We start from the raw sequence: 24,248 nt of genomic DNA on the forward strand, positions 1-24,248 counted from the left end.
CTTAACAGCTACAGCTTGCTCTGTGATCAACAACATGATTTCAGATACTCCTTCACCACTTTGACAGCCTTCTTCTTTGTTATAGACAGTATGCATTGTAATATCAATGAAGGACTTATCTCAGCTGGTAACTTTGTTGATATGACAAGAGCTTTCTAGACAGTTAACTACCAAATTCTGCTATATAAACTTAAAAATTTAAACTTTTGCTAAAATTGGCCTGGTTCCAAAATTACCTTAAAGAAAGAACATTTGACGTATTTTCAAGTTTTCAACTTCTTTCAGTTTAGGGACCCCTGTTCTTCTCTTTGTTTATCAATGATCTATCTTATCCTGTACTGATTTTTTTATCCTAAATGTCATAACATATGCAGATGATATTCTGTTACTGGAAGTAAACAAACATGCCATAACAATCTGCAATCCAAATTTTGTGTCATTTGCATATGGCTTCAGTTAAGCAGACTATTAATCAATCCCTTTAAATCTAGGAAACTACTACTGTTACCATCCTTGGTAGGTAAAGATTCAAAAGACACCACTATTCCTAATGTAAAAGAACAGAAATACCTTAGAAACCCACTTGTTCCCCTCTCCATAACTTTATTACTCAAACTGATATGTTCACTGGTAAAGAACTTCTGCGGGTAATATTACGCTACTGCATCTTCCAACTCCTCCCTCCTGCTGCAAGAAAATTCATAACTAAAAAATGTTTTCAATCCCTAAACTATAATATGCCCTGCCACTCATTAGCCTACATTCAGACCATAATGCACAAAAATGTTAGACTACAGAATGTAAAATCTGAAGATATTATTCTGCTCTCCTTGATTAACAGACTAGTCTATGTACTTTTCTCATGTATTAATACTGCACTTCCCTAGTTTGTGTACCTAGTAATGGCTCCTTGATTCCAATACTGTGTTTTTAGCCACCAACGCAGTCTACAGTGACCGGTATTAGTATTCCCATGATATATGACTGAAAGCAGTCAATCATTAACATTGTAGTCTGTCCATGTAGTAGCACTGAGATGGCGGAGATATCAGGGTCTGCATAAGACCTGCATTAATAAGTGATTGTTTTCGGCAACATGGTTACAGTTCTTACTGCCTGCATTGAATGTTTTATCCTGTCTAGGTACGAGCAGTCTCAAACTGTTCTGAGGTCTTTAACATCACTATCCTTATGCTAGTGTAATCCCTGTGCTCTACTCTTATACATGTTTTTGCTGGGATTTTGTTACATCTGTTTCTTTTTATGCAAATCAAAGTGTTGTGCTTATTTTACTTTGTTTTAAATCTCATCCTGGTTACCCCCCCCCCCCGAGCCTAACCTTTTTCCTTTTTAAAAACCAGTGAACTTACACAATCGGCACTCCCCCATATTGAAAGTGCTCTCCTGGACAGCCTTCCAGTGGATCATGCTGCAATGGCTTTTATTATAACATTGACAGGATACTACTTTACTTTACAAGTGAATGTAGGTGCCTCTTTCATGGTGAACAAACATGTTCCTAAACATTTACACTTATAAGCTACTTTGTACTTTAGTCAGTTAATTTGTCAATACTTGTAAAGCATCCTAGTGCTCACTAAGTCAGGGGAAACAGCTGCAAATGACCTTATTGTAGCCCCCCCCCCATTCTTTCAGAGTAGAAGACTTCCCTCCAGTGACTCCCTTCAATATATCTTGTAGTTTGGCGACTCTGTTCCTAAGAAGCGTATTTGGACGCAGGGCTTATAATTCCATAACAATGGGATACCGTCAACCCTTTATCTTACTACCAGGCTTTTCCCTTGGACTTTCACAGACTAGTGCATGAAACTCTTATTTGACTTTCAAAAGCAAGTGCAAGTACTTTCTTTAATTTGTCTTTATTGTAAAGCATCCTAAACTATTTTTTTCTCTATTCCTGACTTACCTAGTTAGTGTCTACACTGATACTGACAGTTTTTATTCTGCAGGCTCATTTCTGCTGTTGCTTTGCCAGCTCCAGGTGCTGCCTGCTGTGCTCGGGCTCATTCCGCTCCTCTACTCTACCCCCATTCCCACCCATCCCGGGATCAATGGCTCCTCTTCTTCTCCCTATTCTCCAATCAGCACTCCCCCTACACTTTTCAATCTCATTTCATCCATTATCTCATCAAACAATGTGTCCACACTCAACACCATTGCTCTTCCCAATCTTCCTTGCTTTCCTTACCCTTCTGCACTTAACTTCCATCTACACAATACATCACAATTTAAAAACTTTACCTAGCGCCTCAAACATAAGTCCATCTACACCCAGCTAACACCTAATTTACCCATGGCTTATTGCATTCTACAACCACTCTGCCACCAAATTTAAACTAGTAACTGAAGCAAATACTAAACTTATTCTAAGAACTCTATACAAACATCCCATACGTAAAAGAAGACTAATAACCACAAACCTACCTCTCAACAAAGCAAAACTTCCCCTATGCAAGGACATCAACCCCAACCCTGGACCAGCCTTAAATCCCACAACCCAACAAACCAATAAATCTCTCTCCAGAGCAATCATTAACCTGCAAATTCCCTAAGGCTCTATACTTGGGCCACTCTTTTTCAGCATATTTGTTAATGTCTTCCACTCTCCCCTGTCCCAAACCTCACTTATTCAATACGCAGATGATTCCACCATCATCTGCTCTGCCTTCTCCAACAGTGAACTCCAAAAATTAACTCAAATTGCCTTCTCATCCATAGAAACATGAACAACAATCACCTAGCCCTAAATACTAACAAAACCAAACTCCTTTTATTCACCCCCTAAAAAATCCACCCCCATAAACAGGTCAGAATTTACTATTCAGTCTCAGAACAGTACTGTCATCAAAGTAGTGCCCCACACTAAACTCCTTGGAGTTACTGTTGATGAAAATCTCTCCTTTGACCTTCATATCCTAAACAACTTCAGAAAGACCCACCAAAAGTTTGGTCTGCTTTATAGACACACAACTTACCTCAGCCACTCAGCCAAAAAAACCTTAGTATCCTCCTTTTTTTACCATCTCTACTATGTGCTGCCACTCTACTCACAGGCATTCAACTCTCACTAAAAAGCAAACTCGAATTTTGTTAAAATAGAATCATAGGAAGTTACTAGGCTATTGGCCCAGAGGCCTTTATAAGCCTAGCCAAGAATTTAGCCCATGTTCCAACAAGTCAGCATCCTATGCCACTGTCCAGCAGTGACACAGGTGGAATCCCAGGGGTGTATTTTCTGTTCCCCATCCAGTTACCCATGTTGCGCTTAAAAAGGTTTAATGAAGACCTCTGCTTTATGTGGAGAGGGAGTCTATTCCACAAAAGGGGGAGTCTCTGGGACACAAATCTGTCCCATCAATGAGTCCTATTGATGTCACAGACTAGGTTGAGGTTGCGCATCTGGGTTACTTGAGTGGAGCTTGACTTGCAGATATGCAGCAGTCCCATCAGGACGGGGTCTGAGATCGCTTTGTATACCAGACAGAGGTCACTTCTGAGGAGTCTGTAGGAGAGTGAGTAGAGGGACAGGACTTTTAGACTATCTATGAAGGGTAGATGTTTGAGGCCCTGGATTCTCTGGATGAGGAATCTTTCTGGTCTCTCCAGCTGCTGCATGTGCTTTTTGAGCTAAATGCGGAAAGGGGCATTGTACTCAATAATGTGTCTTATAAGGGAAGAATACAGGGATGTTATGACCACCTTGTTCCTGGATGAGATACCCTTACAAATGAGGTGGGCCATGTAGAAAGCTTTCCATACAACAGAGGCAATACGGTGATCAAAAGTCCGATTTATGAGGATGTCACTCTCCCCAAAATGGATGACAATGCATTTTTTGGCATTCAGTTTGAGGCCATGTTTCTGGCAACAGTCATTTGTTTGGGTGAGACCCTCTTGGAGGATGTCCACATCACTAGGGGAATTGATGACAGCACCCAGCTTGCAGTCATCTGCAAACATGGTCAGCTATCGCCCACTAGATTTGGCCTGCACCTCCGAGACAGATATCCCAAACAGCAGAGGCCCCAAGACCGATCCCTGGGGTACACCCCTTGTTACAGATCTGCTATTTGAGGTGGCTTTCCCTATTTTGATTAGGTGGGCTCTATCAGTGAGCCAGTTTTCTACCCATTTGGTAACATATGGATTGATGCCTAGTTGAGAGGTTTTATCTATTATACCTGAGTGGGGAATAGCATCGAAGGTTTTGGCCAGGTCAAGGTAGACTGTGTGCACCATCTTCCCCTCGTCTATGGCCTTGGTGACTGTCTCAAAGAAGTTGACCAAATTTATCAGACATGACCTTCCCTTGACAAAACCAAACTGTGTGGAATCACGTGTCTGCAGGTTGGCAATGTCCTTGTTAATGAGGTCCATGAAAATCTGCTCCATGGCCTTGCAGATCAGGCTAGTTAGGCTGATGGGTCTATAATTTTCTGGATCAGTAGGAGCTCCACCTTTGAGCCAAGGGATGACAGTAGCTGTCTTCTACTCAGCTGGGAAGAAGTCGGTACTCAGGCTTTGGTTGAATAGGGTGCCTATTGGAGCTGCAGGTTCCTGCCTGAGTTCATGTAGGATGCAGCCTGGAATGTTACTGGGTCCCATGGAGGCTGTATTTTTTGCCTTTGAGAGGGCAGTGATGACCTGCTCCCTAGAGCTAAGGGGATGGGGACAGGTTCATAGGTTTGTACTAGGCTAATGGCCCTGGAGCCTTAACAAGCCTAGCCCATAGGACTACCTTGGCATCATGCCACCTAACCTTATTCCCAGTGCCTCTGTCAAGTAGAGCCACTGGTGTGATCCCCAGGGTGAATTTTCTATTTCCCATCCACTCGTCAAGATTTCTCTTTAAGAGGGCCAGTGAGGTGCTCTGTTTGACATGTATGGGAAGTCTATTCCATAGCATGGACAGTCTCTGGGTTATGTACAGTCAGACACTAAACAGGGCCTGCTTTGTCAAACTCAAATATTTGTACAGCTTAGCTGTATTTTTTAACGATCTGTACAACACAACAAACTACAAGCAGAGTTATTAAAAAAAAATAAAGACATCTTTTTAACATTTCATGTATAACTATATGTTAGAAATATTCATTGATGGACCTGTTGTCATATTGTTTTATTTAGACTCTGAGCCATCTACCCACCAGGCTTCACCTTCGTACTTCGAAAGTAAACAGCTTTGATAATAAATAAAATATTAACCAACAGTTGCGGCAGTGAAATATACCCTCACTTGTAAATTCTAGCTAGAAAAAAAAATACAGTCTGGAAATAAACTAACTGATGGGAACTACAGTTCTGAACTGCAGCATTGGAGAAAAAAAGGATTTATTTTTTACTGCTACAGTCTGGAAATATAAAAATGACTGAATGAGATTATACTAGAGATGTCCTGTTTTACTGATGGGGGGACAGAGGAGTGACGTTTTCACTGAACTTGTCTACCATCAGGTTGGCTATATCTAAAGCATCTGTATATGTGGTGTTCTTCAACACCAGTTCTGAGCAGATCTGGGTTTATAATAAAGTAGCCAGGTTTGCCAACAATGCTACACATACCTCCCTTCACCATATATCCCTTCAAAAACTCAATTGGCTTGAACTACCTCACTTCCTAACTTACCTACAACTCACCACTGCACATAAAATCATAACTAAATCAGAAGATTGCCCATTCTTAGCCTTACTAATGTCCCGCTACAACCCACTAGATACCTCAGATCAGAAAATAAATGTCTTCTAAAGGTAGAATTACCCAACCTTACAGCTGGCCGAGCTCTTTACTCCATTGCTATAGCCAAGGTGTGGAATTCCTTACCCACCACAATCAGAACCACTTCTAACTACACTATTTTCAAGAAGTCTCTGCAAAAATACCTCTCCAAACTATGGCTCTGTACATGTTCAAATAATTCTTCCAGCATTACATGAAACTAGAAACCTCTTCTAATAACTTTAACACTTTTAAATATCTGTCTACACTTAATTTAAGTCTTCTCCCTCTCAGTTTTATGCATCCTCAGCTACAAGATGTACTTTATCTCATCAACGAATATGTAATATGTGGAGCTTTTCTCCCCAGTCCAACACTGAAGATGGGCACTCCTAGGCCCAGTGGACTATTCCAGAAAACAAATGCAAATAAAAAGTAAATGAATACATTTGCCCAACTTGTAGACTGTAGGGTACATCATTGTGACATAGTGCATAACTATCTATAGCTACCTATATCAAAGTGAGCTGAACTGTTGCAACGTACACTGATATTCAGGACTCTTATGCTGGGTTACTTTTCCCCAACTAAAAACAAAACTGACTCTCTCAGAAGCTGTCAAGATGATACTCCCATTTTAGCCAGACCTAGATTTAAACAAGGGAATGATGAGAAAAGGCATTATTTAGAATGGGACCTGTTCTGGGAAACCATCTGCCTTCAGATATGAAGAATAACAACTTAGACCCTTTCAGAAAATGTTAAAATGAATATGCTTCCCCAGCACGGGCTAAATTCTGTATAAACAAATTCACTAAGCAATAATAGTTCATGCATATATGTTTATGCTATCATCTAACAGGAATTAGTTATGTCTGTTGTATTCTACGACTGCGGTATGTTATTTCATGCATCCTGTATATATTGACCATTCACTACAGTAACACATTTATCGTACTGTAACCCCACTGCAGTTCTACTGTTGAATTCATATTCCTTAAAAATGCCTCTACTGTTGTGTTGGATGTTCTCTAATACTAACTTCACAGCAACAGCACTATGGTATACATATCATTACAGCCAAGTGACGCCTCCAGGTGCATCTGCAGTTAACTCCTACTGACGCCTCTAGGCATCACATATTGCTTCTTCATATTTGCATCAGTAATTCCAAACCATGCTATGTACAAGATTTTAAAAGATTTCATCTTAAAGCTTGCACAATAGCAAACACAACTGCATTAATATTTGACCTTTGTCTAGTGCAGATAAAGAGATTTTAACTGTTGTTTTTATGATATTAATTTATGAAGATATAAATTTTCACATTTGTCTAAATATCTCAACAACCAAGTAACACAGACAGAACTTCTTAGCCTCATATGAAAACTCTAAGCTAGATGAATAAAATGCTGTTGACAGTATGTGTGTAACTTGCCTGGTTGCTTAGATATTGCAAGTTGTTTACAAAATATTACAAATGTAATAGTTACGGTGTTTACTGTGACTTATACAATTCAATTTAAGACCTAGAACCTAAATAATACCAGCACAACAAAAATAGTTTGTGCTGAAGGGTTTGCCATTTATAATTCTTTCATAAATCATAACCCCTATGCTTCCATAGATATGAACATTTGTTTGAAATGTAATGACATAATTTGATTCTGTCAAAAGGCTTAGGCTCCACCCATTGGAAGTTACAGTGCAAACTTCCTGATCTCCATTGGAGTGAATGAGTTAACTGTAACATGCACATATGCTTCTGTCACATGCACAAAAATGTTTCTTCCTAAGTGCTAGGCAATCAGTCTGTAGACCATTACAAGCCTAGCCAAAAAAAAAATAAATAAATAAAAAAATATATATATATATATATATATATATATATATATATATATATATATATACATACATATAAATTCAGAAGTTCCCTCTAGCAGCAAGGACGGAAACACAGAATAGACCAGGGCGGAATTTGAGGCTGCCTATCCATGTATCTATGTGTTTTATTAATCTACTGATGAAGGTTTAGTTCCTTTAACCGAACGTTTGGAGTACCATTCATTCTGCAAAGGAACAGGAGGTCAAATAGGGTTGGATCTTTCTTAACTCCAAAGGCTAGACACAGACCTCCAAAGAGAAATCTGGAAGGGGCTGGGTAAAGTGAAAGGACTGTCAGTCTCTCCAGATAACTAACAGTTTTGTGGCTACTGGTCTTTTATTTATGGATCTCTAAAGTTTCTCAAGTTGCGAGACATGTTTAGACAAAAGGTGCCTTATATTGAATAATAGATCTGATAAGATTGAGTATGACTATGAATATGAGTAAAGGGGAATTAAGACTTATTTGTACCGGGTGGAGATGCCTTGGGAATTGAAATGAGCCAGATAAAAGTCATTCCAAAGTAATGTGGAGACATGATGGACAAAAGATATGGAATTTTCAACAAGAGTGCCTAAATCCCTTACAACACTGTCTGATAGGAAGGGTGCATCACCTATATGATAAGTAAAACTGTTCTTTTTACCAAAATGAATTTTGTGACATTTTGTAACAATTAATTTGACACCAATGTTAACATGGTCTAACCCATGTTGGGACAATTGTGAGATGAAGATTGAATAACAACACCCAAGTTACAGTCATCTGCAAACTTTGTTTAACATAGGACAAGAGTGCTGGCCTGAAGGAAAGAGAAATGTATTCCAAACAAGAGAGGACTACAAACTGAGCCATATGGTACACCACACTGCTTTCTAAAGTGGCACATGTGACTCTAACCCCATTGGTTCTGTCAGACAATCGGTTAGCTATCCACTGCACAATATAAGGATTTCTATTCAGATTTACAAGTCTAGCAATAATGCCTGCATGGAGAAAGTATAAAAGGCCTTGGCCAGGTCGCTATATGCTTCATACACTGCATAACCACTATCCACTGCTTTGATTACTTTTTCAAAGAAATTAATGTGATTAAAGAGGTAGGAAATTCCTCTAATAAAGCTAAAATAATGTTGTTTGAGATAATGCACTCCATAGCTTTACATACGAGTTTAATGAGATTAAAGGGTCTATAGTTACCAGAGTCTGTTGTTGGGTCATTCTTGTTTAAGGGCATTGCAATGGCTATTTTCAGGCTTCAGGAATGTAACCAGTGGAGTGGCTTAAAGAGTTTAAGTAGGGGTTCAGAAAGGCCATATTTGGCATTGATAATCAAGCAGCATGTCATGTTATCAGGGCACATGGATGAAGTATTCTTGTTTTTCGTGACAGCTGAGATAACTTGTTCCACAGAAATTAAAGGGGGTGGCTGGAATTGTGGAACAGATATAACTGTGGGTGGTTTAAAAGTTGCATTAAATTTGCTAGGATACTCATTATGTTCTTTAGGTCAAAGAATGTAATATTACTGTGGTCTAGCTCCATACATTGTTGGATGTTTCTTCTTAACTTCCTGACATAGCTAAAGAAAGATTTGCAGTTATTTTTTGGTTGAAAAGGTCATTTTAAGTTCACACTCAGTACTGAGCGTCCTAACGGTTCCCTTAAGCTCTTTGTTAGTTTTCTTAAGAGTGTTCTTACGGTAGAGAGAAGGAGACCTTTTGTAAGCAATAAGCAGTTTATTTCTATTGTTATGTAATTTATTTATAAATACCAGAGGGATTCATTTTTAAAATTTGTTACTGTATTTGTTTTTTATTGTACTGTTTGGTACCCAGGTCATGATTGAAAAGGGTCAGTAGAGCAGTTAACTTATCCAGTAAGCAAATTGCAAGGAAATAAATAGTGTGGAATGAATAAAAATAAGCAAACAACCATACGCTCCGCAAGGATGGCATGCAGGGTCAAGCCAACAATGTAAACCACCAACGACCAGCAAAAAGCGATAGTGAACACGCAGTAATGAAGAAATAATGATTATTTATTTATAATTCCTTCAAATCCAGACCGGTTTTGGCTATTCAGCCTTTATCAATGAATACAATAAAGTTTTTAAAATTTTGAATAAAAATCAGCGTGAAAATACAAGATAATCTGGGTTTAGATGTTTTAATAAAGGTCTTAGTAACTGTTCTTTTCTGGATTATGGGAAAGTATTATGACATAGGGAGAGGATGTATATGTGTTCAAATGAGTAACAATAAATTTGTTGCATTCTTTAAGAAATCATGGTTGCAAACTGTCAAAGCCTGGTGGGTTTTCAATGAGATTTTATTTTCTAAGATTTCTTTTATATCTTTAGTTTTGAGTGCTTTTAAATAGAACAGATGAGTATTTTCTGGGGAAATGGATTTTGGTGGGGATTGAGAACTGTGAGTGTTGTAAGGACGGTTGAATAGCATTTTCAATATTCATATCATCTTTTTCAGTACTAGTTTCCCCATGTCATTAATGGGCATTACCTTTTTTATTTTATTTTTTTACACCCCAGTCTCTGCCAGCCATCATTTCCAAACACCAGCTGTATTATTTCTTCCTACATGGGAGTACGGGCCTCTCTCCAGCTCTTCATTCCCCTAATGTGACGTGAGAGCTGATCATAGTCATCATCCGTGTGGTCATGGGGTTCCCCTCCCTGGCCCAGTAGAGCCCTGCAGCTCTGAGGGATGTTAAGCTACCTGTCTGTCGAGAGGAGAATGTGAGCTTCCCCGTATTATTCCCTACTGACCTATGCTACTGCTGCACACTGGAAGCACATCTCGCTCGCCTGGACTCCATGGACAGAACTAACCAGACTTCCCACAGTCCAAGCTGCATGTCTCCACCTAGGATGGGCACGCCCTGTGCTGTTCCATTCCCATCATCCTGCTCCTCTCTCTCCAGTTCCCATGACTGCTATTCAAATACAGGTCATATGGATTGTAGCAAGGTTCATATATTCATAGGTCAGTACTAGACGTTTGATCCACAGGACCACTAGGAGCCTAGCCACAACATCCTAAACTGTAGGTTCTCACTATCATTACTAAATTATACATAATCCTGACCCCATTCAATGAGGTCTTGGGGGGGGGGGCATACCTGGAGTGTATTTATGACTGCCTGTTCATTCACCCAAGATATGCTGAAATGGGGCCGGGAGCTACTAAAATTTACTTCCAGAGAATGTCTATTCATAAAAGAGGGACTTTATGGGATATATATCTATCTTGCCAGAAGATCCTATTTATGTTTTGGTGGAAGATAAGATCTGTTGAGTGGGTGTTGAAGGTCATGCTAGTTTTACAGACATGCAGGAGTTCACATACGACTGCATACTTCAAGATTTTGTAGCCCAGACAAAGGTCATTTCTCAACAGCCTGTAGGGAACAGAAATGAGAGAAAACACTTAAAAATGGCCTGGGCAGCTCAATGACGTCATCATGCCCTTGATTAACTTAGGAAAAAATGCTAGTCTGTCAAGCTGGGTCACATGCTTAGAAAGGTACATACCAAATGGACCATTATACCCCATTATGTGTGTGATGAGGCTTTATGAGTTTATCCTTTTTTTGGGTGGGGGTGGAGGACTGGGTCTGCTCATTTATTTTCATTTTACTTAGGAAAACAATCAGGAATGCTAAATTACAGCCATATATGCTTTGATACTTGTATGAGTGAACAAAATATGTCACACAATGAACTGAGATGAATGGAACAAAGTGGTTTTCCCTCTCCCTCCCTCTCACACTCACTCTCTCTCTCTCTCTCTCTCTCTCTCTCTCTCTCTCTCTCTCTACAGGTCTTACTGCAGGGAGTCCCAGCCCCATCTATAGTTGATTGAGTGTCAATATGAAAAAGTTGAGAAAGTCAGAGGACAACCATAACCCTTGCGCATTAGACGGGAGCTCCTCAAGGATAAGAATGTTTAATTTGCATGGCTAAGGAAAGTTTCTGAATAGAGCTGTACCCCTTCCAGTTGGTCCTGCTGGCACTGCACACTAGTAAGTTATCAAGAAACTAGAAGAAAGAATGTATTGAAAATTGACTGAAGATTTTTTGAGTTTGCTGACAATGCTTGAGTTTGCTGAATACTTTTACAAATTTCTGGTAGAATTATGGGATCTAATATTAATGAAATAATTAACACTAATGCAAACAAAAACAAAACATAAAGCAAATCACTGAATTTAACAAATAGCAAATTAAAGTGCATTATTACAAGCCTCCCAGCTTCAAAAAATATGGTGCTTGAATGGCTCTACTGCACTGTCCATAACCTTTGCACTGATGGCAACAAGGATGAACATAAATGTGCTGGAATGAGCAGGCCATGCAACTATCTAACCCATAGTTCATAGGTCCATAGAGTTATACTAAGCTATCACTAAGGCCTTTATAACTACAGCAGTGCAACCCAAATGTATCCCACAAGTTATATGTTTTAAACATTTATATAGGGATGATTGCTGGCTATGACATGAATTATTGATTGCCTCAGTCCATCAGTGACATAGGTTCATAGGTTGGTGCTAGGCTATCAGCCCTAGGGCCTATACAAGCCTAACCATAACAATTCCCTGGCTATTTCTTCCCACACTATTTACTTCCCTGGACCCCTGTCTAGCAGGGCGACTGACGTGATCCCTGGGGTGAATTTCCTTTCTCCCATCCAATCGTCAAGGTTCCTTTTGAAGAGGGCCAAAGAGGCACTCTGCTTGACATGTATGGGCAATCTATTCCAGAGTCTGGGGAGTCTCTGGGTCAGGAACCTATCCCTCCAGCATGTTTTGTTTATTGTGATGACAAGGTTTAGATCCTTGGAGCGTGTGCTCTGAGGGATTGGGATTTCTTTAAGTGTAGCTTGTCCAACAGCTCTGGGTTTGACATGGCCTGGTATGTTAAGCAGAGATCACCTCTGAGTAGACGCTACGTGACAAAGTATAGCTGGAGTTTTTTAAGGCGGTCATTGTAGGGCATCTGCTTTAGGCCTGTGATTCTTTTAGTGAGGTATTTCTGCGGCCTTTCCAGTTGTTGCAGATGTTTTGAGAGGTACATACTAAATGGGGCGTTGTATTCTATGATGGGTCTAATGAGGGATGAGTAGTACAGTGGGAAAATGACCTCCTTTTTTCTGGATGAAAAGCCCTTAGTGATGAGGTGTGCCACATAGAAGGATTTCCTGACTGTTGTGGCGATGTGGTTATAAAAGGTGAGACCACTGTCCACCTGTGTCCCTAAGTCTCTTATCACACTTTTGGTGTTTAGTGTACTGCCACCTATGTGGTAATTCATGGGTACATGTTTTTTCCCAAAGGGGATAACTATACATTTCTTGGCATTGAGCTTGAGCCCATGGCTCTGGCACCAAGCATCTGTTTCTGTAAGGCCCTTTTGTAGAGTATCCACATCATTTGAGGATTCAATAATGGCTTCCAGTTTGAGTCATCTGTGAACTTTGTTAGCTAGAGTCCCTTAGTGTTGACCTGTACTTCAGAGAAGTAGATGCCAAACAAGAGCGGTCCCAGGACTGAACCCTGAGGTATTCCACTTGTCACTTGTCTGGAGATGGATTTGGAGTCGGCTATTTTTACAGTGTGAGTTCTATCAGTAAGCCAGTTAGCAACCCATTGGGTGGTGTAGGGATTAATGCCCAGCTTAGTAAGTTTATCTATGATTCCAGAGTGGGGGATGGTGTCAAAGGCCTTGGCAAGGTCTAGATAGACGGTGTTGACCACCTTACCATTGGCCATGGCTCTGGAGACTGATTTAAAGAAGTCAATGAGGTTCAGGAGACAAGATCGGCCCTTCACAAACCCAAACTGGGTGGGGTCCAGTGTTTGAAGGTTGCCAATGTCTTTGTTTATAAGTTCCATGATAATATGCTCCATGGCCTTGCAGATAAAGCTTGTCAGACTGATGTGATGGTAGTTTCCAGGATCCAAGGAGGATCCCCCCTTGTGGAGTGGAATAACTGTAGCTCTGCGCCACTCAGTGGGCATGAAACCTGAGTTGAGGCTATGATTAAACATGACACTTAGGTGAGGTGCCAGATCATATTGTAGTTCATGTAGTACACAGCCAGGGATGTCATCTGGTCCCATGGATGCTGTATTCTTAGCTTTGGAGAGTGTGTTTTTTACCTGTGTGGCCGTTATTACCGGAATTTGGCAATCTTCCGGTATTGAGATGGGCCATTTAGGGGGTGAGAGGGGGGGTGAAGTTGGCACTGAATCGATCTGTCAGGATATTGGCAATATCCTTGGGATCAGTATATTTAATGCCATTCTGTTTTAGCTCAGAGCAGATCTGAGCATTGCCATTTAGATTCTTGACATAGTTATAGAATGCCTTGTTGTTGTCTTTGTAATCTTTGGCAATTTTATTTTCGTAACTAGCTTTGGAGGATTTTATGACGGATCTCAGTTTCTTACTGAGGCTGGTAAGGGAGTTTTTTGCATCCTGGGATTTTCCTCTTTTCTGCAACAGTTTCTTCCTTTTGTTGTAAAGTTTGTTTATGGCAGGGGACCACCAGATTGGCTTCCTTTTTTTGGATGAGAGCATTTTGGTTCTATTTGGGATGGCATGATTCATGCATGAGTGGATGTGCTCGTACAGTGCCTTAGTGTAGAATTCAGCAGTTGAACTTTCAGTTCCCATCTGCATGGGTGTCATGAAGTTTGTCACTTCTGACTTGAGTAGCATGAAGTTGGCTTTGGAGAAGTTTTTCTGGTGCCAGACCATTTTGATTTCCCATCCAATGGTCCCTATAATGCATAAATGGGGTTAGGGAAGGGGTTTGTTTCACATGGATTGAGAGCCTTTTCCATATCTGCCTTTTACAAGCTAAATGTAGGTCTTTAGTTCTAGTAGTTCTGTTGCTGTTTGTTTTGTGGATGGGCAAAAGGTGCAACAAAGTTAGTAGTTGTCTGAGAAACAAATCAGCCCAGGACACAGTTGAATTCATGTCAAATCCCTGAAGATAATTTTGGCGAATGAAAAAAAAAAAATGAAAACTGCTTGCTGAAACCACATTATGCAAACAACTAAAAAAATGTATATTTGCGGGGTGAGGAAGGACAAACCCACCTGCACTCTCCATGCCGAGAGCCTGTATCTATATCGATCTATAAATATATACATATATATTTATACACACACACATATATTATATATATATATATATATATATATATATATATATATATATACACACACACACACATACACACATACACACACACACACACACACACACACACACACACACACACACACACACACACACATACACAGCAATTCACGAATTCCAAGATTACACAACAGTGGAGAAAAAGGCAAATTTCACTGTCAGCGATAATTTTGGTGACAACATTCACCAAAATTGCCTTCCATGCCATGACATGCTCTCAACTCAGTCATGCAATGGAGGTAACAAAAACAGTCCAAAACTAAGTTTCAATTTTTGGTGTTATAACAGCAAATAAAGAAAAGATGGTCAGAATGAGTCAATACCAGAGACAGAGATGACAAAGTTGACAAACGGCACACCAGTGGCATTCTGGGATAAAGTTTGAACTACAGCTCAGGCAAGCCAAGACTGATTAGTGGCTCAGGTTCTTGACTACAAAGACATTGGGGGGGGGGGGCATTCGAACACATCCTGGATAATAGGGCATGGTGGTAGAGGAGAATGTATAAAGCCATGAGGAGTGGCAGTGTAGTAGGTATCCTGTGGGCTGGCTTACAGCTCAACAAGCCTCCAGCTGGTGGTAGCTCACATTAGCAGGTACAAGGGAGCATATACTCATGGGAAGAGGTGATAGTGAGTCCACTGCAGACAGGGCATATAGAAAGAAATATGTTCTAATAACTGGGTTGCTAGGGATAATGCAAACATAGATATCTTCCTGAATGACTGCCCCAACTTTATAGCTCTCATCCTAGTGGATCTGGAGACGCCCCACCTCAAGAGAACAAATGAGCTTGAGTCTACTACAGGAAAGCTTGACAGATGACAAGCCAGAGAGGTAAATTCATCAAAAAAGTTAAACAGAGCAAACTGCTGGCACTGTTAATAGATTAACTTTGTAAGGGAATTCTGACTACTAAAACTACTACTGAAATCATTTAAACAAATTGTGGAATTTTTCAAAGAAAATGAGCACTTAATGTTAAAATAACCAACCAGGAATAAGCCATGTACATAAAAAGCTCAATAGGAGTTAATATAATGTTGCATGACTTAATAGATCAAGCAATCACAATGGCAGTCATGAAGAAAGTTGCTGTACACTTGTACTTCTTAAGACACACCACCACTAGAAGAGAAGGTAGCATGTGCAGTAACAGAACATGCAATAAAAAGAAAATTGCTTCCCAGGGAATGCAACATCAAAGCGAGTTGTTGCCTCTCTAGTATTTATCCTTTATTCATCTCAGGACTTCCAGTAGGCAAGGCAAGTGCAATCATACAACTCATAATGCACAGTATACACAACATTACCCCATTATCCTGAACTAAAAAGAAGCAATCATAGTGATACTCAACACACCTCACCCATAATGGACAGTCCCAGTGCTAAAGTTTCTGGCTGCTGTGACAGAAACAGAAGTTCTATACATAGATTTAGAACAAATGTAGAAAGGAAAAACAGAAAGACAGCCACTGCCATATGCTTCATCAAAATGAATAATTACAAATTCATTAGACACCGGTTAAGTGTCAGGTTGCGATGCCCTATTCTTAATAAGAATGCAGAATGATGTCTAAAGCACTCCTCTTCACATTGAATAACCATATCATAACATTACTCCTACATATGGCAAAGTCCTGAGCAGCAGAAAGCATGTGCCTGTGATTTATGTTCTAACCCCCAAATGAAAACAAGCCAGTATAGCACTGTATACACATATAGATACATACGTACACATATTGTACTATATATACATATGCATGCACACAGTAAAACTCTGACCTGTTAATGAGCTGCCTTTGTCATCACAGTAAAGGACATGATGCCTTTCACTTTCATTTGGCTACTGTGTGACTCTGAACAAATTACCTAACCAGTTGGACCTCCCAGGTTTCCCCTGAAAAAGGACTATTGTATCCAGTGGACTCAACTGGTAAACAAACAGATTAAAAAATAAGAAATATAATAACCTGCACAACATTAATATTTTGTTACTCTGAATTATAAAGGTACAATGCAAAGCTAGTATCTAAAGACAATATTCTAACAAATGCCTTACTTTTTTAATAACATTTTCTAGTAGAATCAGCATGCCCTCCCTATGTCATTGTGAATTTTTATTAGGTGCTCTGGTTTTCTCTCACATCCCAAAGACATGTTATGGGTGAACTGGCATTCTACTACATTAGCCATAGCAGTGTGTGGGTGTGGGTGCGGGTGTGTGGATGTGATTTTGCACTGCTCTACAACTGAGTGATGTCCTGTTTAGGATTAGTTTTCCTGCTCTGTATCCACTGAGTGCTAAGAGGGTCTCGGACTCTCCTGAATGGATGAACGAATATCTTTGTCTCTTTATCACTGATCTTCTTTCTTCTTTTGCCACATTTTTCACATCTAGTAGATGCCATAACTGATGAACAAAAAAGAAACATAACACGAGGAAGTAATTTTTTCAATGTGTGATGGTAGTGGAGTTCACCAATCCCCTCACAAGGGATATGCAGAAGCAAAAATTGTGAAAGAATGTTATTAAATCTCGTTGCAGAAAAATCAGTACATTACATGTGCCAATCAGATCTCACCTGCTACAAATTATGCACATTTATATGTTAGGTAACTTCACAAAAATGGAGTGGTATACATTTTTGCCTGTGGATGTGTAAAACACACTCATATGGCCACAGCAAGATGAAGCCTCTATTTCATAGTTTTTGTAAGACCTTTTATTATCTTTTGAAACCATGTTTTCTCAGTTACAGTAATCAGCCTTAAACATGTATGACAAGCTCTATCCTCCGGTTATGTGATAATCTCTAAATTTCTGAACCTTTGATTTGATGCTACTGCCCTTTAGCATAACACTTGACTAATTTAAGTCTTTGCTCGTTTCATTGCCCAATACACATATCTCATTGCCAAAACCAGATAATTTAAATGCCCCGAGTATGTAAACAAAATATCATGCCAAATACAACAGCTTACATTCAGTAGCTCCGGATGTAGTTTACAATTTAAACTAAGAGGAGTAAGCCATGCGCTATTTCCTCATTAACTGAAGAAAACTGCCAGAACACTGTTATACATGTTAGCCAGTGGAAAATCAGACATGGCGGCACATAAATAAACAAGAGAGCAGTCACAGCATTTCTAGGAGGACCCTGCGGGTTGACAAGAAATGTTATTCCCAGATGCTAGTGTCTTGGTTACTTTTGTGGTGATGGCTAATCTTATAGTTTTCATGCCAAGTACTCTTTAAAAAGGTTAGAGGATCAGAAACATTTGTCCCTGTAGCTTGTTGCTTAAAAGTTACAGGATATTAATTTCATCTTGGACAACTTACTGATCTTTGAGGATGTAATTACTCTGATCAAAAATGACTAATTCTCCACTCTTGAAGGAATGTAACGGAAACGGATTGTTTCTATATACAAAATCTTCACAAGGAAGAGCAGAATGGCATGAAAGTCATGTTTGTTTAGAAAATACAGTATGCTAGTTCACATAAAGCAATTTGTTTCTAGGAATCACAAACCACATCCTGTTAAGTAAGTTTAAAGAAGTTCATGTGGAAAGGGGAAAGTATAGGTATCATAATTTGAGGACTAGTAACACAAGTTCAGATGCAAAATACCAAGCATCCTTCAGTCACTGAAAAATATCAAAATAACACAAAATTTCATCAGTGGTCAATGGATTTGTACATTTGAAAATCAGCTGGGGAAACAAAGCAGGGTGCACCAATATCACTCTTGCACTAAAAGGCAGGAAATGGTTAGGAACAGCAAGTTACTGAATACCAGAAAACAGGACAAAATGTTGTATATATAGCTACACTTTGATGAATGTTAATCAACTATATATCTGGACTCTTGCCTGTAAAGAGGTTTCAAGGAAAGTGTTAAAATAACCATCATTGATAGATGTGTTTACCACAAATAAAAGTCCATGTTTACACAAGAACCACTTATCAGGGCCAAAACATGTGATAACTATGTTATATAGCTGATGAATGGTCAAGTGAAGGGCTTAATTTCAGAAGAAACCAGAGGTAGTTTGATCCCTGAAAACATTTTAACTCTGTTTCTTTCATGTGACACTATTCAATATCCAACATCAAGGATTATAAATATCATAAACTACTGAAATTTGAAATGAATACTGGAAAACATGGAGACTTAACTGAATATGGTATATTAAGAGAGAACACAAATTCACTATATCTTAAATATCGTACTACAAATACTGCCTGTAGAACTGTCATTTTGTTTCAGTCAGTAGTCTATCCTCAGAATTTCTTTAAATTTTGCTTACACATCCACATACCAAACTGTAACAGAAATAGGGTAACAACCCTAAAAATTAAGTTAACAGTCTTGACTATAATTTCTGGAACTTCACAGCACAAAAATGGAATTTCTTTGCAGCCATAAATCAGTGTCCTTATATATTATATTTTGACTGCTGCCATAACCAGTTACTGCATTACATATTGTAATACTGATACTGACACATGCATTTACTGAAAGTACTACCATTGGCTGGTACTAATTCTTATGAAAGTGCTGGTGACTCCCCAGAAAACATTCTTCATGAACTAACTAAGCCTTGATTCATGGGACAAGGGTACACTGGCCCTGGCAAAATTGTACAGATGTGTTATGGGCACAGTAAACATCAGAGCAGAGGGACTCTTAAAACTGCAACAAGCTCAAACCAAATGTTGCTTCAAGTTCCAATACATGTAAAAAGGCCCAGGGAAATGATTTAATGAAAATAAATGACAGGCATGATGAATAATGCACTGACAGAAAAGAACATAATGCAATATCTACAAATAGTTACAAAGATCTTGTATAACACAGGGTTCCTGGATACATTAGTATGTAAATGAATATGAGAGCGTACATCATGCAGGATGAATAATTTCTATTTCATAGGCCAGTAGACCTATCCAATAAAGGAAAAGAAAAATGTAGATCTACATGATGTTGGAAATGTAAGCCACCTATGGAATGACAGTCAATGAAAAGGAAGGATACAATTATTTTATATTTTAACAAAGTGGTTACTAGTAAAAATGTGCAGAAGAAAAAGAAAAACACAGTAAATGGATGCATGCTCACAAGTCCACTTCAATAGACAAAGTACATCGCAGGGAACAACTAGTTTTCTAAAATTAAGGATCTATGCAGCCTTACTACTCCTCAAGATTGTGGCACAGCATATGACCTGTCCAAAGGTACTAGGTGCAATCTGTGACAATACCCTTACTTCACAGCAGCTTACAGCTGGCTGCATTGTCATACTGTAATATCTTGTTGATACAGTACTTTAGGGGTAATTTCATATTATTCTGGTTATGACGTAAACACAGATTGCAGGCACTGTCCTGCCACGCATGAGGTTCACCTGCAAGTCAGCCACAGTGGTGGTCTCAGCTGCTGAAAGGTGGCATGAACAATTAGGCCTGGCATGGGAGGGGCAGTGAAATATGAAAAGTATGACAAATAGGGCTCCAATATGAGGCATTAGCCTGGGTGAGGCACAATGTAATAGTATTGATTTAACAAATTACTCTGGCTCTTTTAATATGAAGCACCGGAGTCAATGATCATATTTACAGAGGTTTTAAAACCATTAATTTTTGTATCTAAAACCAAGCTTTTAATTCATAAGTCTCTTCATACAGCAAAAGTGTGTATGCTTCAATCTATGCCTCTGTTTAAGATTTAAAGAAAATGGCCCCCCTGTTTCAGAAGCAAGTAGAAGTCCACAAAAAAACACGAAAACTGACAGGCCAAAAAATAGCCATAAAGATGATAGAGTGGACTATTAAGGGTAAGAAAAAATTGCATATCATTAGTATTATGCAAGAAGCAAGCACAGAATTTCAGGATAGAAGATATACAAAAAGATTAAGAGAGAAATTAGAGGAAAGAAAAATACTTGTACAAGAAAAACTGTCAAAAGCTTCAAATACAAATTTGTATTCATTAATATACCAGATTCATGAAAAACATTACAAAGAACAAAAAAAAAATGATCCCCCTGTTGCAGAAAGAAACAGTCTACAAAACACACAAAAACTGACAAGCAACAGATTCATGAACAACGTGGCCAAGAAACCTTGGGCCATTTGGAAAAAGAAACGACTGAGGAAGTACGAAAATATAAAGACCAAAGAGATTTCTGAAATGTACAAAACTGAAACATGGGTATGGGAAAGAAAGATTTGATGTACAATATTTATGCACAATAGAAAGCCAAATTAATCAATACAAAAAAACAGCCAAAGATATTTGATGAGAAATAACAAATAAAGGAACCCAGATATGGAAAATTTTACAATACATAAAATAAGATCACAAGAAATGGGGAAGGGAGGAGCGGGAGACACTGGAAGAAGAAATATGGACATGGGAAAGAAAAAGAGATTTAATATGGTGTAATGTTTATGCAAAGGAGAAAGAAAACTAATCAACACAAAGAGAGCAACACCAAAGACATTTGAAGAGAAATATAGGTCAAAGTATCCAGATATGGAAAATTTTACATTACAAAAAAATAAGAAAACAAAGAGGAAAAGCAGAAAAGAGTATTAGTAATGGAGAAGTTAAAGAAATAGAAACTGAGGTTATGGATTACCTGTGAATTGAAGGATTTAGTATATAAAACTGAACTCTGATAACACTACAGCAGGGTGAGTCCCCAAATTAAGGAGAAACCGGTGTGGAGCAGGAAACATCTGATCAGTTGACATATGAAGATACTTTAGAGCCTTCAGTAGTAGACTAGTACAAAAGTTCAGTTGGGAGTTGCACAACAAGGGAAGGAAATGGCGGGAACTCTGATGTAGTCAATGTTGAATAGTAATAAGCCAGTGAGTTCCCATATGAAACAGCAATGGATGACTCTTTCTGTAGAATGCCTGCAGGAAATGGGAAATGAAGAGTTTGCCCTTAGTAGAGAAGAAAATTATCTACGGGAGTTGTTTGATTTAATAGAGATGTACAGACATATTAAAATCAATGAAAGAAACAGATTACAGAAAGTCAGTAAGACCCAAAATGTTAGAAGTCTGATAAAATAAAGGAACACAGTAATCAAGACTGTTCATAGAAATTCATGCAATACAACAAAAGTAAATAAGATATATTACTGTGCAGCTAAATTAACAGCAGATAAAGTCTTACTAGTTTAGAAACTCTAACTCTTCATTAAGGGAAAGGAATTGTAGAAATCAAATGCCATCAAAGAAATATCGAACAGAGAAAACTATAAAGTAATTAAGACGTATCGCTATTAGAAGAGTACAGAACAGGGAACAGATCAACAAAAATAGTTATAAAGATAGAAGCAATAAAAGCAACAAGCAATAACAGAACAAACCAGGATCTGTCATACACTATTTCAAATAATAAACTAAAAATATCAGCACAGGCAGAAAAGCTTAGAAGATATGCAAATAGATATAAAGGAAAAGTACAAAATATGCAATTCAATGATGACCAAAAAAATATTTTATAGAGAAATGGGAAACAAGTCAAAAGGAACAGAAACACCACCAAAAAATAAAAGAAAGAGAAACATTTTGGATACATATCTATGAAAACCCTGTGGAATATAACAAATACGCTGAATGGACAAAAGTAAAAGGAAATGTCAGAAGTTCAAATGAACAGGATATGAAATCAGATGACATAATGGCCAGAGAAACTGAAATATAATTAAGAAAATCTCCTAACTGGAAGCCCCCCAGACCCAGATGCAGTACCTAACTTCTAACTAAAAGTATTAACATCTTTACATGAAGATTTAGCCATTAGTAAGAACTATTTATATGTGCACCCTGAACAGAAACCAGGCTGGTAAAAGGGATGATAATCCTCCTTAAGAGTGAATCTGCATGATATACTAAAAACTAAAGACTAATAATTTGCTTAAACTATAGACTGGAACTGATGCTGCCATAGTTTATAGTCATTTTGAAGAAAACTCAGTCATGGCGATAGAATGAAAGGGTAACAAAAGAAAGTCATACAGAATAAAGGATCTTTTGTTGTTAAATAAAGTCATAATTTACACCCTACACTGATCGATTACATTATACAGTAAACAGTGGCAAACCACTTTAAAGCTAAGCCATAATAAAGGACAAATTATTATCTCAGGGATAAAAATTTAAAGGGGGATATTCCAGGGTGACTCTCACCGCTGCCCTGTTGGCTTTACCCTTAACCCAGTAAACTGTCCAGTTAACACATTAGGTCATATTTACAATTTGGGTCTTAGAAAACAACAAATTGTAAAGACTTCTTATCTTCTTTTTCTGGATGATTTAAAACTGTACAGTTCATCTGATGAGGAAATGAAAACACAAGTGCTCAAACTTTCTCAGATGATAAAACAGATTTACACAAGGGAAAAGATGTTGATGTTGGGCAAAGTCAATGTCATATTGTGTTTTGAGGGAAATATGTGACACCTGCTCCTATTATTGTGAAAAAAGTGGTTTTAGTCACGTGTGTGTATGTGTAAGAAAAAGGCTGTAAAAAGGTGGCACTGTACTGAAAGCAAATTAAAGAAATGATTCTGAGTAATGTAGGGCTATTTTCAAAGATCCATACCTCTTTCGGCCCCAGCATCGTTTCAGTTGCATTACAGATCTGCCTTATGATAGGGTTTAGATTTAAAGTACATTACAGCTTTTGCTTTCTTATGAGTCTTACTACAAGTTCTTGGTCCCTCTTTTTTATCACTTGTTTCTGGATCAGATTCACTAGACTGACTGTCCGCAGCTTGTTCTCTATCCCTAGTGGTGAAATATGTCTGCTGTATTTCAGCTCTTTGTCGAGCGAGGGGAGGCTGATACTGCGATGGTGCAGTCGGTGGTGGGGGAAACCAGGCATTACTGTCCTCTGATGATTCAGTTATTTGCAGTTTAGCTAATTCCTTTACAGGATAAAGCCCCTTAAAGGTTGGGTCCTTCAAACATTTACAGTTTACTACATCTAAATTACTGGCAGTGTGTTGTAATTCCCTCAATCGCTCTTCTAGTTTTTGCTGATTATCCTTTAGACTACTGATAACCACATTTTGTTCTCTTTCTTTTGCCTCCGTCATCCAATCATTAAATACTGCCCAGCACAACCCTGGTATTTTTTCCCCTTTTTTCTTTAACGTTCCCTGGAGAGTACGCAAAATATTTTTATTAAAACTGCCATTTTCTGGGAAGGCGAGTTTACCATCACCCATAGTGAGGGCAATTCACTGACTTATAAACATACAACTGTCCTGGGACACAAAAATACATATAACCAGCTGGTGTACCTCTTTCTGGCTCATTATGGTTCCCTCAGTCGCTCTCACTTTCACACAATAAGCTATACT

This window comes from Protopterus annectens, chromosome 3.part0, assembly GCF_019279795.1.
Source record: "Protopterus annectens isolate FY-2018-M chromosome 3.part0, PAN1.0, whole genome shotgun sequence".
Classification (NCBI taxonomy): Eukaryota; Metazoa; Chordata; order Ceratodontiformes; family Protopteridae; genus Protopterus; species Protopterus annectens.